The sequence below is a fragment of the Pteropus medius genome, unplaced genomic scaffold (assembly GCF_902729225.1).
Source record: "Pteropus medius unplaced genomic scaffold, Ma_sr-lr_union100, whole genome shotgun sequence".
In the NCBI taxonomy this organism is placed as follows: domain Eukaryota; kingdom Metazoa; phylum Chordata; class Mammalia; order Chiroptera; family Pteropodidae; genus Pteropus; species Pteropus medius.
In genome coordinates, this window is record NW_024349558.1 from 32,609 (window position 1) to 40,536 (window position 7,928).

Below are 7,928 nucleotides of genomic sequence, written 5' to 3' on the forward strand. Positions count from 1 at the left end.
TTATCAATAGTCAGAGGATCTGAGTCGCCAGGCAGTTACCAGGATTTGAGGGAGAGGGCCTTTTTTTCCAGAGAAAGAAGGGAGGAAATCCTAACTAGGTTTACTAAAAAGATGAACTCTGCAAGAGATGTCCTACTTCATTTCCTGCTAAAAGATTAAGAATTTTAAAAGTGATGTCTTGTCTCAAACTCGGATGTGGCTTCTACAGGCAGACTTTGCTTTTTTTCATTAAACACGTTGGAGAAGGTTTTCCAGACTTTTGGAAGCGCCATTGTGGGGAGGTAGTCAGTGTCCCTTTGCAGCCCCCAGGTGGTGGGTGGTGGGACTTCCATGGGAGGAAATGGCGAGGAGAAGGTTTGCGTGCAAGCATTGCTGTGGGGTGTTGGGTAGAGGGTTGAACTTCACAGCACCCAGCAGAGCAATGGCTTTGTGTGGAAAAGTTTTGGTTATGTGATTTATAACTTGAGGGATAAGATAGTGAGGGTGACTAGCACTAAAGATTAGTCAATCTATTTTTTTGCTTCACATTATAGAGAAACTAAAGATGTTCCTGTTCTTTTGTCTACATGTAATGGGGAATTGCTTCTACCATAATTCCAGTTTGCCTGTCTCCCAGGCTAAGTGCTCCTGCAATAGATATGCTAAATATTGGAAAGTGTTCCAGAACAAAGAGATTTGGAGATTTGGCGGGCTTTTTTTCAGATCCTGCCTTTTTCCATGCCCCTCCTCCCTCGCTGATAAAAGATGCTTAGGCTTGAAGGTGTACTGCAGTTGAACGTGAGAAAACTAGAAAGTCGCCATTTTGTTGCGGCGCCAGGAAAATTAATTGTTGGGATATTATCTCCTGGAAACTACTGTAGCTGAGATATCTGGGACGTGTGTCGGCAGAGGTAAGCAGTATATTTGTTTACCCTGTCAGCCTTTTTGCTCGATTTCTGCACGGTCTGGGAGAATTTAGAAGAGCTGGCTGACTTTTTCCCCTCCAATACATTTAGATGTGCATGAAAACTATTGGTGGAGGCAAGCTATTTGCACTAGGTGACTCCCAGTTTTCTATATTGAAACTTTCCTCGCAGTGGTTATGGTTTTCTGTGCTTTTGTCTTTCGTGCTGTTATAAGAAGGAAATACCATGGGGATAGGAAGCCTTGGCTTCTTTAGCTAAGCTGTAAAAAGCCTTAATTGTTTTTGTCTTTGCTAAAGTTATTCTTTATTAGAAAATCTTTTAATTTGGAAAATATTTATGGAAACTCATGATCGCAATTGCTTCATTAATCTTGGTAGAAATACCACATTTTAAAAATGAATGGATAGAAGCTAAATGAAGTATTAAGCTTTTGAATTAATACTTGAAAATATACTTGTTCTGGGCTGAGTAAGTAAAAAATGGAATAAATCGTTGGGGTTACATTGTGTAGGGTGCATCTTAAATTTTTTGTTTTCCTGGTTTCCTCTTACGGTAAGAGTAAACATTAACAGTATGGACCAAGAGTTGTTAGTAATCTCTGCAGGAAATTTCGTTCTGTAGGTTTCTCCTTGTCTGGTCTTAGGGGTGATCTGCCAGGTTCCCTAAAGGTAGCAGTACCTTGCGGATTTTGGAAACAGCCTTGTTTAATATTTACCAATTTGTCTAGTTCTCCTGCCTTATCCGTTAGTAGATGTTGGAAGAGATTTTAAAGGATGTAAAAGGTGATTAGAAATCTGACAAAAATGGAAGCTGATTTTGTAAAGTCAGATCAGAACTACAAGGACAGTGTCAGCATCTTCCAGGGGCTTCCTGCTGAGTCTGTTAGAAATGCAAGCACAGGCCAGTACTGCCTGAGGCAGTTTGAGTCAAACTAAGGAAAAGTAATTGAGAGGGTCACTTTTAAAAATGGCAAGTCTCCTTTGTCTATCCCTAATTGTCTTTCCCTGTCCCTCTAAAAAATGTGGAAGAAGTACTAAAAATTTGTGTAATCACCTTATAAGTAGACTGGAAGGAGCTCCAAGCTAACAGCTTCTATAGAGATGATAATTGGTGGAGAAGTTTTGGCTGAAGAGAGAGATTTGGAGATTCCAGCTCTTTAGTAGATCTTGCCCCTTTCCTCGCCCCTTCCCCATTTCTTTGTGGTAAAAGATGCCTGCGCTGAGATTTTCTGTTAAGTGGATTTGTAAGATAGGATTTTTAAGATTCCGTTAAGTGAATTGAGAAAACTAGAAAGCTGCCATCTTGTTATGGCACCAGGGGAGTTCACGGTTGGGATGCTGCTAGCTCCTGGAAACAGCTGTAGCAGAGCGATGATGTTGGAGTGTTGGCAGAGGTAAAAAGTATCTTTGTCTGTCCTGTCGGCCTTTGTGTTCTGTATATGCTGGGTTTTGGAGAATGTCGAAGTGCTGCCAGTCTTTTTCCTCTAATACATTTAGGTGGGCACGAAAAATATTAGTGAAAAGAGTGCTTGGACTTAGTTTCCTGCCATTTTGATGAAGGCCCATTGTAAAAACACAGGTCCTCATTTTCTATCCCCGTTCCTCTTTTCCCTGTCTCAAAAGCTGTGAAAAATAACTAAAAGATCTTAGCATAATCACCTTAGCAATAGACAGGCACCAAGAAGTATAGGAGTGAAAAACTTTCCAATATATCAGTCACAGGGAAGTGATATCTTCAGGCGCCAGCCCCCAGGAAAGCACTGACAGCCACCAGGATGCAGATAACGAAACCGCCTGCTTGGCCCTGTTTGATGTAAGAGTTTTCCCGGAAACATTTATCTTTGTGTAAGACGGTTATAGCCAACATCTGCTTTCTGTAATCCGCTCGCTAGCTTGTTCAGCAGACCAGCAGGATATGGTCTTAAGCTTTATAAGCTGCTTCCTCTGTAAGTTCCGGGCTTATCTCCTCTGACCCTACATGGTAGAGAGTCAGTCGCCGGCTGGCTAATAAAGGCTTACAATGCATCTCAATGGGTTCCGTAGGTCTTAGAATTGATCGCGCGCCCCAATAGTAGGAGCCCAGTAAACAGCTTTGACCTGCCTCCCACTTTCTACCATTGCTTTCTGGGTTGCCTCAATAAAATTTACCTGCTGAGCTCTTCTCATTTTCATGCTTATGTAAATCCCAGGTGGACATATAATAAAATTCTTAGTCACGGTCTGCAGTCTTAGGTGAAAATTAGAAGTGGTGTGAGGTCATTGTCTCTTGTAAGTTTAGAGTGGCAGTTTAAAGTATGCGTGAAGCCAGCTTGTGATTAGATACTGAAGGGTTTTCTATGGATTTGACTGGCTGTTTGCTTCTAGAAGGTGTTGAGGTACAGCAGGGTAAGAGGCTGGGGTCAGCCATAAGGTGAGGTTTTGGGGCCTCGGGGACAAGAGTGCTGGGTAGGACCCGGGAGGGTGGGTCTCGGTGTGATTTGCCAATCATTGTGAACTCAGGCGTCAGTGCTCTGGTCTGCATCCTGGGCTAAATCTTAGGTACACTCCACCATAACTGCGCGTCACATCTATGTGACCGAGCATGGACACATGTGGCCAGGCATGAGTGTTGAGTCACATTCTTACGACCCAGCATGAACCCAAGTATTCCTTCTGCAGGCAGACTTTGCTCTGCCTTTTCAATAAGCACACTGGAGTTTTCTCAAGGCTTTCGAAAGCACCTTTGCAGGAAGGTAGTCAGTGTACCTTTGCAGACCCCAGGTGGTGGGCGGTGGGACTGCAGTGAGAGAAGTGGGGCAGAGAGGCTTTGCCTGCAACATTGCTGTGGGGTGTTGGGTGGGGTATTGAACTTCATAGGACTCAGGAGAGGAATGGTTTGATGTGGAAAACTTGGTCATGTTATTGTTTACTTGAGGTATAAGATAGGCAGGGTGACTAGTACTTAAGACTTGTTTATCTACATTTTGCTTCATAATATACAGAAACTAAAGATGTTTGTGTCTATATCTAATGGGGAATTGCTTCTACCATAATTCTAGTTTGCCTGTCTCCCAGGCTAAGTGCTCCTTCAGTAGATATGCTAAATAGTGGAGACATCTTCCAGAACAAAGAGATTTGGAGATTTGGCGGGCTCATTTTTAGATCTCGCCTTTTTCCATGCCCCTCCTCCCCTGTTGATAAAAGATGGTTGGGCTTGAAGGTATATTTTGTTGAATTTGGGAAAACTAGAAAGTTGCTTTTTTTTTTTTGTCTCCAGAATTAATGGCCGGGATACTACTAACTCCTGGAAACTGCTTTGGCTGAGAGGTGTTGGACATGTGGCCCAAGAGGTAAGCAGTATGTATATTTGTTTACTCTGTCAGCCTTTTCGGTCGATATCTGCAGGGTTTGGGATAAATCAGAAGAGGCAGCAGAGTTTTTTCTCTCTAATATGTGTAGATGGGCACAAAAACTATTTTGAAGCCAAACTACTTGCACTTAGTGACTCCCAGTTTTCTTTACTGAAACTTCCCTCGCAGAGCCGGTCATGTTTTCCTGTGCGTTTGTCTTTTCTGCTGTGAAAAGGAAATACTCTGGGGATAGGAAGCTTGGGCTTCCTTGGCTAAGCTGTAAAAAGCCCTATTGCTTTATGTCATTGCTAATGTTATTGGGTTGATGATGCATTGTTTGTATTGAAAAACCTTTTAATTTTGAAAATATTTTTGGAAACTCACGATAGCAATTTTTTCATTAATACTGGTAGAAATAAGAATAAATGGATAGAAGCAAAATGAATTATTCTTAAGCTTTTGAATTACTTCTTTACCTTTTTGGGTATTATAATCGATGGTAATATCAACATCAGGGTAAAAAGGTGGAAGGGAAAAAACAAGTTTCCTAACCAGGCGTAACTTTTAAAAATTATCGTTAATAGAGCATTTGGAGAATCAGTTTTGATCTCTTAGTCTGGGCAAGGCAAGTCAAGAATGGAGTAGATTGTTGGGTTTACATTGTGTAGGGTATATCTTAAATTTTGTTTTCCCGTTTTCCTCTTATGGTAACTGTAAACATTAACAGTATGGACAAACACTTTGTAGTATTCTCTGCATGAATCTTCCTTTGTTCTGCAGATTTCTCCTTGTATGGCCATTGGGATGATGAGGCAGTTTCCAAAGGTAGCAGTACCTTCCAGGGTCTGAAAACAGTCTGGTTTAATAGTCACTAATTTATGTGGTCACTAATTTATGTAGTTTTCCGGCCTTATCCCTGTATCAGAACGTTGGAACAGATTTCAAAAGATGTAAAAACATCAGAAATCTGACAAAAATGGAGGACGATGTTTCAAAGCCCGATCATAATTACAAGGAAAGTCTCAGCATTTTCCAGGGTCTTCCTGCTGAGTCTATTAGAAATGAAAATACAAGCTACTACCGCCTGAGGCATTTTGAGCCAAAGTAAGGGAAAAAATTTGAAAGTGCCAGTTTTTAAAACACAAGGTCTCATTTGTATGTCCCTAATCCTCTTTTTGTGTCCTTAAAAATTGGGAAGAGGTACTAAAATACCTTAGCGTTATTACCTTATCTGTAGACAGGAAGAGGCTACAATCTAACATCTTCCACAGATATGCTAATTGGTGGAGTAGTTCTGTCTGAACAGAGATTTGGAGAATGCCTGCTCTTTCTTAGATCCTGCCCCTTTCCACGCCCTTCCTCCCTCCTCTGTCGATAAAAGATTTCTGCTTGAAAGTTTAGTTAAGTGGATTTGAGAAAGAAAGCTGCCGTCTCGTAATGGCACCAGGAGAATTCATGTTTGGGATACTTTTAGCTCCTGTACACAGCTGTAGCAGAAATGATGGAGGAGTGTTGGCAGAAGTAAGCAGTACCCTTCTTTGTTCATCCTGTTTTCCTTTGTAGTCTATTTCTGCAGGGTTTTCGAGAATGTGAAGTGCTGTCAGGGATTTTCCTCTAATACATTTAGATGGGTGTGAACCATTAGTAAAAGTGAGAACTTGGACTTAGTGACTCACACTATTTATTGAAAGTTTCCTGCCTGTTTGAAAAGGGCCACTTTTAAAAATACAGGTCTCCACTGTGTATTCCTGTTCTCCTTTCTCCCGCCTCCTTAAAAGTTGCGAAAAATAAAAGATCTCAGCAATAGACAGAAAGGCTCCAAGTAGGAGCCCAGTAACCAGCTTTGACCTCCCTCCTACTCTGTACCATTGCTTTCCGTGTTACCTCACTACAACTTACCTGTTGAGCTCTTCTCATCTTCACGCTTATGTAAATTCCACGTGAGTGTATAATAAAAATCCTAGTCCCAGTCTGCATTGTTAGGTCTAAGTTAGAAGTGGTGTGAGTTCATCGTCTCCTGTAAAATTCGGTTGGCAGTAAAAAAACATTTGTGAAGCTAGCTCTTTGTGCGGATTTGACTGGCCGTTTTGTCTTAGGAGGAGTTCAGGTGCAGCGGGGTAGAGGGTGGGGTCAGGCATGAGGTGAGGTTTTAGGATCAGCGGGACAAGAGTTCTGGGAGTGCTGGTCCTGGGACAATTTGCCAGTCTGTGAACTCAGGCTCGAGGGATGTGGTCGGTTCCTGGGCTAAATCCAACGCGATCCCTCCATGCTTTTCATCGCCTACCTTTGAGTCACATTCATGTGACCGAGCATGGACACATGTGACCTGGCATGACTCTTCCCGTTCTTGCGACCCAGCATGAACCACGTATTCTTTCTGCAGGCAGACTTTGCTCTGCATTTTTATTAAGCACAGTAGAGAAGTTTCAGGAGGCTTTTTTCGTGGTTCCATTGTGGTGAGGCAGTCAGTGTCCCCTTGGCTCCCCCAGGTGGTGTGTGGTGGGACTGCCATGGGAGGGAAAGGTTCATGAGAAGCTCCCTGTGTGCAAGGAATGGTGTGGGGTGTGGATAGTAGGTTGATCAGAGGAACTAGGAGAGGATTGTTTTGGTGTGGAAAACTCCGGTTTTTGTTATTTGTGATGTAAGATAGTAAGCGTGCCTAGAAGCACTAAAATTGGTTTATCTATTTTTTGGTTTATATTATATAGCAACTGAAGATATTTGGGTCCATCGGTGTACAGGTAATGGGAAACCGCTTCTCTCTTAATTCTAGCCCGCATTTCCCCAAGTCTAACAACAACTTTCATAGAGATTCCGATTGATGGAGACAGTATTTGTGAATAAAGAAATTTGGAGAGTTTAGATCCTGCCTGTTTTCATCCCTCCTCCCTCCCTTGGTTTTTAAAGATGCTTGGGCTCGACGGAGCATTTCTATTGGATTTAAGAGCTAGAAAGCTGCCATCTGCTTAGGCACCAGGAGAATTAACGGCTGGAATACTGCTATCTCCTGAAAACTACTGTAGCTGAGAGAGACCACAGGTCTGTTGGCAGAGGTAAGCAGTGTATCTATCCCATCAGCCTTTTTAGTATATTTCTGCATGGTTTGGGTGAATTTAGAAGAGTTGCCAGTCTTATTTACTAAGATGTTAAGATGGTTGCAAAAAAAAATATTTGCGAAGCCAGCTACTTGGAATTAGCCACTCTCGGCTTCTTTTGTTGAAACTTTCTTTTCATGGGTGGTCATTGTTTTCTGTGACTGTGGCTTTTGTGTCATTTTCATAAAAAAGGAGATGCCTTAGGACATGAGAAATGTAAACACAGGCCACAACTGCCTGAGCAGACCGAGCTAAACAAACAAAGAACATGGAAAGGGCCACGTTAAAAAATACAGACTACAGTTTTCTAGCCTGGCTCCTTAAAGATGGTGAAGGAAAGATAAAAAAGCTTTGGTTATAATCATATTAGTAGTAGACACCAAAACTGCTAACATGAGCCTGGTAACCGATCTCGGTCCTCCTTCCATTCCCCGTATCAGTGTTTTTAGGGTTGACTAACACGACTTAAAAGTTTTCATTCCTTGTCTGCAGTGTTTGCTAGAAGGTATAAGTGGTGTGAATCTATCGTACCTTAGATGGGCAGCTAAAATTATGTGCTTCCTTTTTGGAGCTCTAGGGTTGTCTCGATTGAGCTTTTCC

The 7,928-nt window shown here is 42.1% G+C and overlaps 1 long non-coding RNA gene across 2 annotated transcripts; it reads left to right on the forward strand.

Moving 5' to 3' along the window:
- Positions 1 to 200: 200 nt before the first annotated feature.
- Positions 201 to 7,176, forward strand: LOC120618838 (uncharacterized). Of its 2 annotated transcripts, none has more exons than XR_005657310.1 (3): positions 201 to 890; positions 4,161 to 4,233; positions 7,141 to 7,176. It is a non-coding gene; the product is annotated as an uncharacterized LOC120618838 (long non-coding RNA). The 2 variants fall into 2 exon arrangements; XR_005657311.1 differs by lacking the exon at positions 7,141 to 7,176 and adding an exon at positions 5,810 to 6,107.
- The last annotated feature ends 752 nt before the right edge of the window (positions 7,177 to 7,928 follow it).